The sequence below is a fragment of the Aptenodytes forsteri genome, unplaced genomic scaffold (genome assembly GCF_000699145.1).
Source record: "Aptenodytes forsteri isolate BGI_AS27 unplaced genomic scaffold, ASM69914v1 Scaffold8, whole genome shotgun sequence".
NCBI classification, from domain to species: domain Eukaryota; kingdom Metazoa; phylum Chordata; class Aves; order Sphenisciformes; family Spheniscidae; genus Aptenodytes; species Aptenodytes forsteri.
Window position 1 is genome coordinate 3580348 of NW_008796218.1, and position 8777 is coordinate 3589124.

Consider the following 8777-nt stretch of genomic DNA (forward strand, 5'->3'; position numbering starts at 1 on the left):
CTCGGTTAGCGGCGGATGGTCTTGAGGGGAACCCCGGCCTGTGGTTTCTGAGGGGAGACGCGCCGGGCCCGGGCTGGGGGCACAGTGCCGTCTTGTAAACGCTCCCCCCCACGCACACATCCCCGTTCCCCGGCTGTAGGTGTTGACTGATCCCCGCCCGGCCGCGCCGCGCTTTGCCGCGTGGCAGAAGGAAAAGGTGCTTCTCTTCGCTCGGTCTGCGGCGGGGAGCACCCAGGTGGTCGGAAGTTTCTGGTGCTCCCGGTGACAGAAGCTATTTCTTGATAGCTCATTTCCCTCCTATGTCCTCTATGGGAACGCTGTCACTTCCATCGGTGCCTCCCGTGAAAATTTACTCCGTAAACCAAATGGCATTTCGTGCAAAGCTTCGCTTAGTTGCAGTAAATCGTTACTGTTCTGTGTCCGATCGTGAACCGATAGGTGAGAATGTGAAACTGTATTTTCAGGCATCCTTTTCCATGACTGCTTCTTCCTCTTTTTGCTAACTCTTTTTCAACTGTTTGAGCCTTATTGCGTTCAGACTTGGTTTTCCCTTCCTCTTAGAAACAGAGGAGGAAAAGGGGGGGAAAAGTCTTGACCTCTATGCAGATTAAACAAGTTGGGAAACCATTTTCAACCTGCACATTTGTTTATGCTTGGTGTAAGCTTGAGGTTTGATTTGTGGAATTCCATTCCCACCCTGTTTCAAAGTGTGGTACCTGTTTTTTTGAACTAGTATCTTCTGTGCATTCTAGGCATTCAGCACTAAAAGTGCTCAGAAATTATTCAGAAAAGTTATTTTTGGTGGATAGGTAACTACTAGCTGTAATAGCAAATACGCTACAGTTCCTATAAAAATAACTATTTCTGGAATAAACATAGATTCTAGTTGTAACCTGTTAACGTGTTTCAATACTGTGAGCCTGTACTCATATTGAAACAAACATGTATTCACATACACAAATTCTTGAAAAACTTTTATCGCTGTGCATTGTATTTCTGTTATTCTGATTTACAAGATAAGTATCTACAAGTTAATTAAGATTTTTTTTTTTAAGAAACTGTTGCAATAGTTTATACAAATGAGAGGAAAAAATAAATTATTGAGGGATTTTTGCAGTCTAGGCAAGATACTCAAAACTGTCATGGGTTTTTGAATGCTTAATTATAATGAGAATTGGAGTCCAAAGTGGTGGTTGAAATTGTAGCTTCTGGGTTATGCGTGTGAAAGAAGAATGGGAATGTAATGTCTATAATGACATCTGTGGTAATAGGAAGCTATTAAAGTAATAGGGCTGACGCTACTTAGAGCTTTCCCTCTCTCTCAAGGAAATACTGTTCAATACTATGAAATCCTTTTTCCATGCTGTTTTTCACTTTAGAAAGAGAGTTTTGTGGTCAGCTAGCATTCTTTACTAATTTGTAGACTATAATTTCTCAGACCTGGAACCACTGGAATTTAAGTGTAAATTCATAAGTATATTTCAGTAATCACAGTAATAGCTGTTTTGATGGGAACAGTTGAAACAAACATAGAATGATACTTAAAGTTCAGTTGAAAATGTGCCACAAATATGCGCAAAAAGAACCTGTAAACTTGCAGCCCTGCATTTCATCAGAGTAAACCACGACGTTGCACAAGGAGAGCTAGTTAGGACTGGACCTTTTGACATGTCACAGGCTTTACAAGCATGACTTGCTGTAGGCAGGGAGATCGTGCTCTGCCTGCATGGCGGTGACCCAGCATCCTCACCTACGCGTTGTCAAGAGCTGGTTACGTGCTATGTGCTGAGACAGGAAAGAAAACCTCTAGTGCTCTGGGTGGCCTGCTGGGAAAATGGTCATCCTCAGCTTTTGCAGCTTAGTTTAAGGTTATAGCCTACCTCACACTGCTCTGCCATACTGTTTTGTCTTCTATACTTGAACAGGTGTTTGCAAGGCTGCAGGATAGATCAATTTGCTGCTGGGTATTTAAAACATACGCTTTTTTTTTTTCTGCCTCTATTAGCAACAGTGAAGAGGGAGAGCATGGGGGAGAGATGGAAATTCTTTAAACAAGTATTGGCGTCAAGGAAAAAAGCTGTGTGGAGCTGTGCCCTTGATGCTAATGGTAATATGGGACACCCAACGTTGTTTTCCCCAGTCAGGCACAATGTCAAGCTCTTCAATGGCTGATCTAGAATACGCAATGTTAAAAATGTCCACGGCCAGTTTATGCAAACACCCTGTAAATCAACAGGGCGCCCAGGCAGTAGTGCAATCGCTGTACTGACACTGGTCAATACGTGAAAAGCCCTGGCATATCTCAATCCAAGAAAATTCATCTTGGTGTATACGATAAGATTAAAATACACTCGTTTTAATGTAATGACAAGTGTTGTTCTGTTATGATTTCCTGCTTTATTTCTAAATCAGTTTCTAAATTTCTATCTAAATTTCTAAAGCAGTTTTTTCTTCTGTTATAAGTTACAAGATGGTGTTACGATTATTGAGATTGAGTCTCCCTTTTCTGCCTCTTGACTTTTTTTTCTTTCACTGAATTCCTTTGGGTTTGTGTGTTTGTTTTTCGGGGTCTGTTTAGCTCAGCTCTCCCCTGGGTTTAGCCACACAGCTTCTAAAGCTGTTTGACTGCTGTTTTAGATGGTTTAGAAGATGCTTTTTGGATTCTTAAACGTTACTCTGGTTTCAACATGCAGGAAGCTGCAAGGTTTGAAAACTGCTAAGGATTTCAGCATTGCAATGGAAGCGGTTACCTTAATCTGAAATTGAGAAACACTTTTCTTAATGCTGGAAATAGCATGGCAGAATGGAAGAAAGGACTGTCTTCGGCTGTTTTGTTACACTGTTCCAGTACGTTAGTAAAAATGGGTAGGATTTCAAGAGGGTTCCTATATATCAGAGTGCCCTTGATACTTTTTGCTGTTATTTTTATTTTGTGGAAGGTTATTGATATTAAAACTCCCATCAACAGAACAAAGAGTTAGGTAGGCAAATGTCTCTGAAGCAGTAGTCCTAAACTCTGGCTCCTAAATCTCCCTCTTCTGTCTCTCTGCTCTGGGAAACACGGTGACAGATGCTACTTCTGCTATTGGCGGCAGCAAGCATTATTTCCTCAGAGTAAAAGTGGGTAGAAAGGCTAACTTACTAGCATTAGTTTGTGTTTTAACCACAGAGTAAGCTGATAACTTCAAGGCTGGTGCTAAAGTACTTTTTTTTTTTTTTGTCCATCAGAAGAAGCAATAGTGATAGAAGCCATATTATAACTTGTTTCATTTGAGTTAGGAAAAAACACCTAGAAATGAAAACAGAGTTTATTCTTCATGCCTCTATGGCCACGGCAGTGCTGGTATTGAAAAACTCATGCTTAACTAGCACAACGTGTGGTTTCCTGTGACGTATTCTAGTACCTGCTGGCCACAGAGCTGAGGCTGCTAAAGTCATTTGCTGTGTTTCCCAACAGCAACGACTTAATAGACATAACCACAGACCTGAAATGGAAATAAAGTAGTGATTGTAAAGTTAAGAGTGTCACAGTTAAGTGCCTAATTTATCTGGTGTGGGAGGGCTGTTGACTTCATATGAAAGTAGCAGGGAGGAATGCAATTAATTCACTGGTGAGACTCTACAGTTGCTCATTTCTCCTTGAGGAGGCATTGGTTTCAGAGGAGTTCTGAGTTTCTGCTTAGCTTAGCGAGTGTATGGCCCATACGTTTTCTTTCTCCGGCAGACTTCTGCCTGGAATCTTTCCCCAGTTTGAACAAGTACAGCTCATTTCCTCCCTGATTAATACTACCCATTTTCTTTGTATATGTAAGCAGTCGGAAACTCTTTATCCAAATGTAGTTATCCGTTCCACTAGCTTATCAGTTATGGCCATATCCTGGCTTTCAGGAGGCTGTTCTGTACCAGAGTTACATATTTTGTGGGTGTTGTCTCCTGTTGTAACAGGGTTAGGTTTTCTCTCAACAAAATTGCTTCCTTACATTTAAGCCCTGGTATGAGTATCCTGACTAAAAGGGGAGTAGAGAAATTACGCTGTAATTTTGGCCATTTTTTTTATTGCATAGTCTGTCTTTTATGCAGGGAAGAATATTTGCCTCAAAGTTTGCCAGATCTTCTGTTGTTAACTCATACAGACAGTCTTGCTCTGGTAGAGTAAGGGGAGGAGAGTGAGTGAGCGGCTCTGTGGTGCTCAGTTGCCGGCTGAGGTTAAACCATGACACTGATGTATGGAATTGATATATTATTCCTTGTACAACTGAGATGAATCTACTGAGGCAAGATACATCTTTCTTTTGTAGAATCGCAGTAGCATTATATATTACTTTTGGCGAGTACAAGCCTTTCTAGGAAATTAAATTTGGAACAAAAGACTTTGTGTAGAACTAATCCAAATGTTGCAATTCAGAGCTGAAAATTGCAGTCACTTTTAAGGACCCCTTCCAGGCTGGGAGGAGGGAATATTTCTAATCTGTTGTTTTGTAAGCCAAATGTATGAATTCATTAATAAGTTGCTGTGAATTAAACCACAACGTGCTTTTACAGCGTGGCAGCTATTCTACTCTAAACTTGAGATATCTCACCCCTCCGTAGGAAAAACAAGCAGCAAGATTTTGTAGTTTTAGAAACAAATAACCAACAGCTGAAAGATGATAATATTTTTTTTTTCCTCGCAGGCCCTGTGCTGTTGTAAGACCTGCTGCTTGGAGTGCAGAAGATTTCTATCATTGCTTTGACTATTTCAAGATTGTTTTCACCCTCTCTCAATCACAAGCTGATAAGTACTGCAGCCTAGTTAGTTATGCTACTTATTTTTCTCTCTCCAAGTACTATGTGGCTACTTCATTTCAGGCTGGAACCTGCTTTAACTGAAGGGTGGAGAACCTCTGGGTAGGGTGGATCCCCAGCTTTCTGGGGCTGTGCCAGTGCCCCCTCCCATGATCTGGGGCACATCTAGCAGCGTGACCACAGCCATGGGGTGGGATGTGTGCCTATTTGTGACTGGGAGTGCCTGCAGTTAGGTCCCTTGGTGGATCTGCTTCTGGTCATGTCATGTGATTAATTGGAACGAAAAACTAGATAGATTGTTCTGGTTAGTTATTAGAGACTTCTTATTCCTGTTTTGGTGTTAGTCATCTATTCAATGACATGTAACAAGAGCCTATTTCTTGCATCTCTTGAGGAGAATTCCATTGCACTAGTTAATTTGGAGACATAAGGGAAAAAAAAAATCCGTTGTCTTCTAATGTTGGCCAAAACCCAAATTCTAGAATAAAGATGAGTTATCAGTGTAACTGCAACTATTTATGTTGCAGTAGTAGAAACTTCAGGTCCCTTTTCCGTTAGCTACTGAACAGCTGAGACACAGAACAAGAGAGCTCTTTGTCTATGAAAGTTTGTAAGTCTAAAGCTATCCTATATTATCTCTCATCTTCTCCCTATCCTTTCTTGGGCATGTACCTAGCTGGCCTTCTGCTGCAGATTTCAGAGTGATGTATTCATTTGCAGACTGGTTTTCTAATTTTAAAATTATAAAAAATAATTTTTCTCTTTCTGTGTATTGTAAGTGAAAGGAAAAATAAAATACACTATGAGCTTAGAAAGGATTGGAAAGGATGAGGAGAAATAAATGTTTTCATAATATAAAATTTTATTTACTGAATTTGAATAAGGTGCCTATCGTAGAACAAAAATAATAAATCTTAGTCTGATCAAAGAAGGTTCTGTTTCAACTGGCCATATTTTATAAAGGTAAACATGCTTAATCAGATTCAGCTTTTAAATTCAGCAACTCTTAAACAGAAATTTATCAGCCAGAAAACTTTATTTGGAAACAGGAATATTTAGGCCCTGGTGCAGCAAAATATTTAAGCATATGTTTAGGTCTATGCCTGCTTCCTTTTGAGTATTTGTTTACATTTCTGTAAGATTTTATAAAATACATTTTTCTAAATGAGCAAGCCAGTGTCTCAGAACTTTAGGCTAGAGATCAGAGAAGGGAGGCTTCCTTGAAAATTTCAGCTCTACACTGATTAAAAAAGGAAATAGACCATTTTTATTCTGTAGAGAAAGATTATTTACATGCACATTTACCAAAACCTGGTAAAGATGCAGAGTGCTTTAGAAACAAAGAAGGAGATGTGGTCGGAGAAACAGGTGCGATCTTGCCTCCAAAATGCTTACAGTTAGAACTGAGGCAAGACCCATAATATATTCAGAAGGAAAGAACAGAGTAAATTGAGGAAGAAAGCCTAGTTTCAAAAAAAAAAAAAAGTAGGTTTCACTGTTTTGAAGGTGTAGAAAAATATGAATACTGGTACAGGACATAAAGATAATTTCAGACTTGAAGCAACATGGAAAAGTTGCAAAGAGAAGATAGAAGAGGAACAATACCTTGCTTAAGAAGGAGGTAAGACATCTATGTTGGTACAAGCTATTTTGGTGCTTTCAACTGAAGAGAGGGTGGCTTGGAAATGAGGTAATAATGAACAGCAAGAAAAACAAGAAGTAAAAGGTAGGGTACTGTGGTTGCAGCAAGAAGCCTATCACTTACAGCACTTTTTTGGCTTCTCATTTCCACTAATGGAAATACTAAAAGAAGTAGAAAAAAAGGTTTGTGGTAAAGGACATACACGTATGTATATCACACAAATCTCATGTGGAACAAGTAGTACCATAAATGTCTCTAACTAAAGGAAAATGTAGCACTTTATTCCTGATGCAGTTTTTATTTGATTTCTTGTGTAAATCAATATTTTATTACATATTTTTTCAAGTCATCTGTAGTTTATATAATGCCACTGTCATCATAAAGCAGATGAGTAGCATCTGAACATTAGGCAAAGGCTAAATATCTACCAGATATTTACAAGATTGTGGTAGTAATTTTAAAAAATGCCTGTCTTAAAATGATACCTACTTTTGTCCTGTCATAATTATATGCATGTGATTATCACTCAGTTATTGCAGGGAAAAAAGGGGGAGTCAACATGGCGGTTTTATTCTTGTGGTGTTTAGGTTTCTTGGTTTATTTATTATTATTTTTTTATAAACCTTGGACTAATGGGGGAAGTCAGCAGTGATGTTTCCCAGGAATTTGTACGAGGCCTCTGTGCTTCAGTGTTGTTGTAAATAATCCTAAAGGGGGTACAAAATGAGGTGAAAAAGTTTGCTCATGACAGGGAATTACTTAGAGCAATAAGATTGAAAGCTGACCTTTTACTTTAGATCTGCAGAGTATCTCATGATATGCAGTAGCTGGGTGATAAAGCAGCAAATGATATGTTAGTCATGTAAACTGATTTGCTTTGAGGAAGAGGCGGTCTTGTGTTTTCTTTCATCCAAAATGGCAAGCTCTGGACTAGCTCTCCTATTGCTCAGATTGTGGATGTGTAATAAGAAAGTTCTGTGAAAACATCAGTGCAACGCTCAGTGGTGGTCAAAATAGCAAGTATTAGGAATAATGGAATTGCTAGGAAAATGCTAGCATAAAATGCAAAGGATTGTTCTATTACTGCATAAATCCATTGTACACCTGTATTGTAAATATGACATGTAGGTCTACTCCTGTAATGTAATGAGTGGCATGCTGGAGGTAAATAGAAATGGTCACTATTTCTCATAACACAGGAAAAAAATAATCAAATCGAGTGGCAGATTCAAAGGTATGTGCTGAACATTGCTACCTGTCTTTTCTTGGTATTGCATGTAGCAATTTATCAGCTGTCTTCTGCTCTACGAAGTTATCCCACCTTTTGGGCTGGATTGCAAATCAGAGTTAAAGTATAAACTTTTTAACTGCTTTGTGGAGAAAGATGTGGTAGGATCTGATGTGTCTTTGAGAGATTAAAGTTCAGAGCACATTTTTCACTTTCCTATGCATATTGTGAAAAGTACAGTTCTGCTCTTTGGGCACTGTGGATGAAAAGTGCTACTGCCTTGTGTTGTCATGAGTTGTACGAACCAAAGGTCTTCCTTCTCCTTTAGGTTTTTAAATTATGGTACTTAGTTCCTGGTGAGAATTTATCTTTGATTGCAGACAAAATAATAATCAGTGCCATTAGCAGAACTTGGTGTTGAAAATACAAAATGCATAGCCGAAGAATGAATAATTAGTTGTTCCAGCAAGAAAAATCTCAAAGGATGGGGAGGAAGCACGTGTGAGTGCAAGGGGGTGCAGCTGTGTGACCAAGTGAGTGTGGATGTGTACATGTGAAGCATGGGTGTGAGACAGAGCAGGAGTCAGTGTGTATGAGCAAATGGGCACGTGGGAGGCGTGTGAGTGAATGTAAAGATGCATCATACATACTGGTGTATGTACACTCACGCATGGTGAGCGTGTGAGTGAATGTGAGCACGCACAAGCATGAGCAAGCATGCAGGTGAATGTGTGTATTGAGTGTTTTTAGGGAAATAGAAAAGTGGAGGATTTAAACCGGAATTTATGGCCTTTTGTTTTTGTGCTCCACAGAGATGTTTGTGGAGAGGTGGCTCTCACACCCCAGTCCCCTGCCTGACTGGAGTCTCTTTGTTTTTCCCTGCTACTCGTCCATGGGGAATGTGCTGAAGACCGAATCTTCCAGTGAAAGGGTAGCAAGAGCATTTCTGGTATGGAAGCCGTTTCCCCAGCCTTTCTAGACTCTCCACAATGTGAAGCACCCTTTTGTCCACTGTTTCATCTGGTTATGCTGAAATTAAATATGCATGTTTGTGGACATCTGTAGAATAGTGCTGACAATATTTACGGTTTTGGAAGTCGAATATAAAACACACAAAAAAAT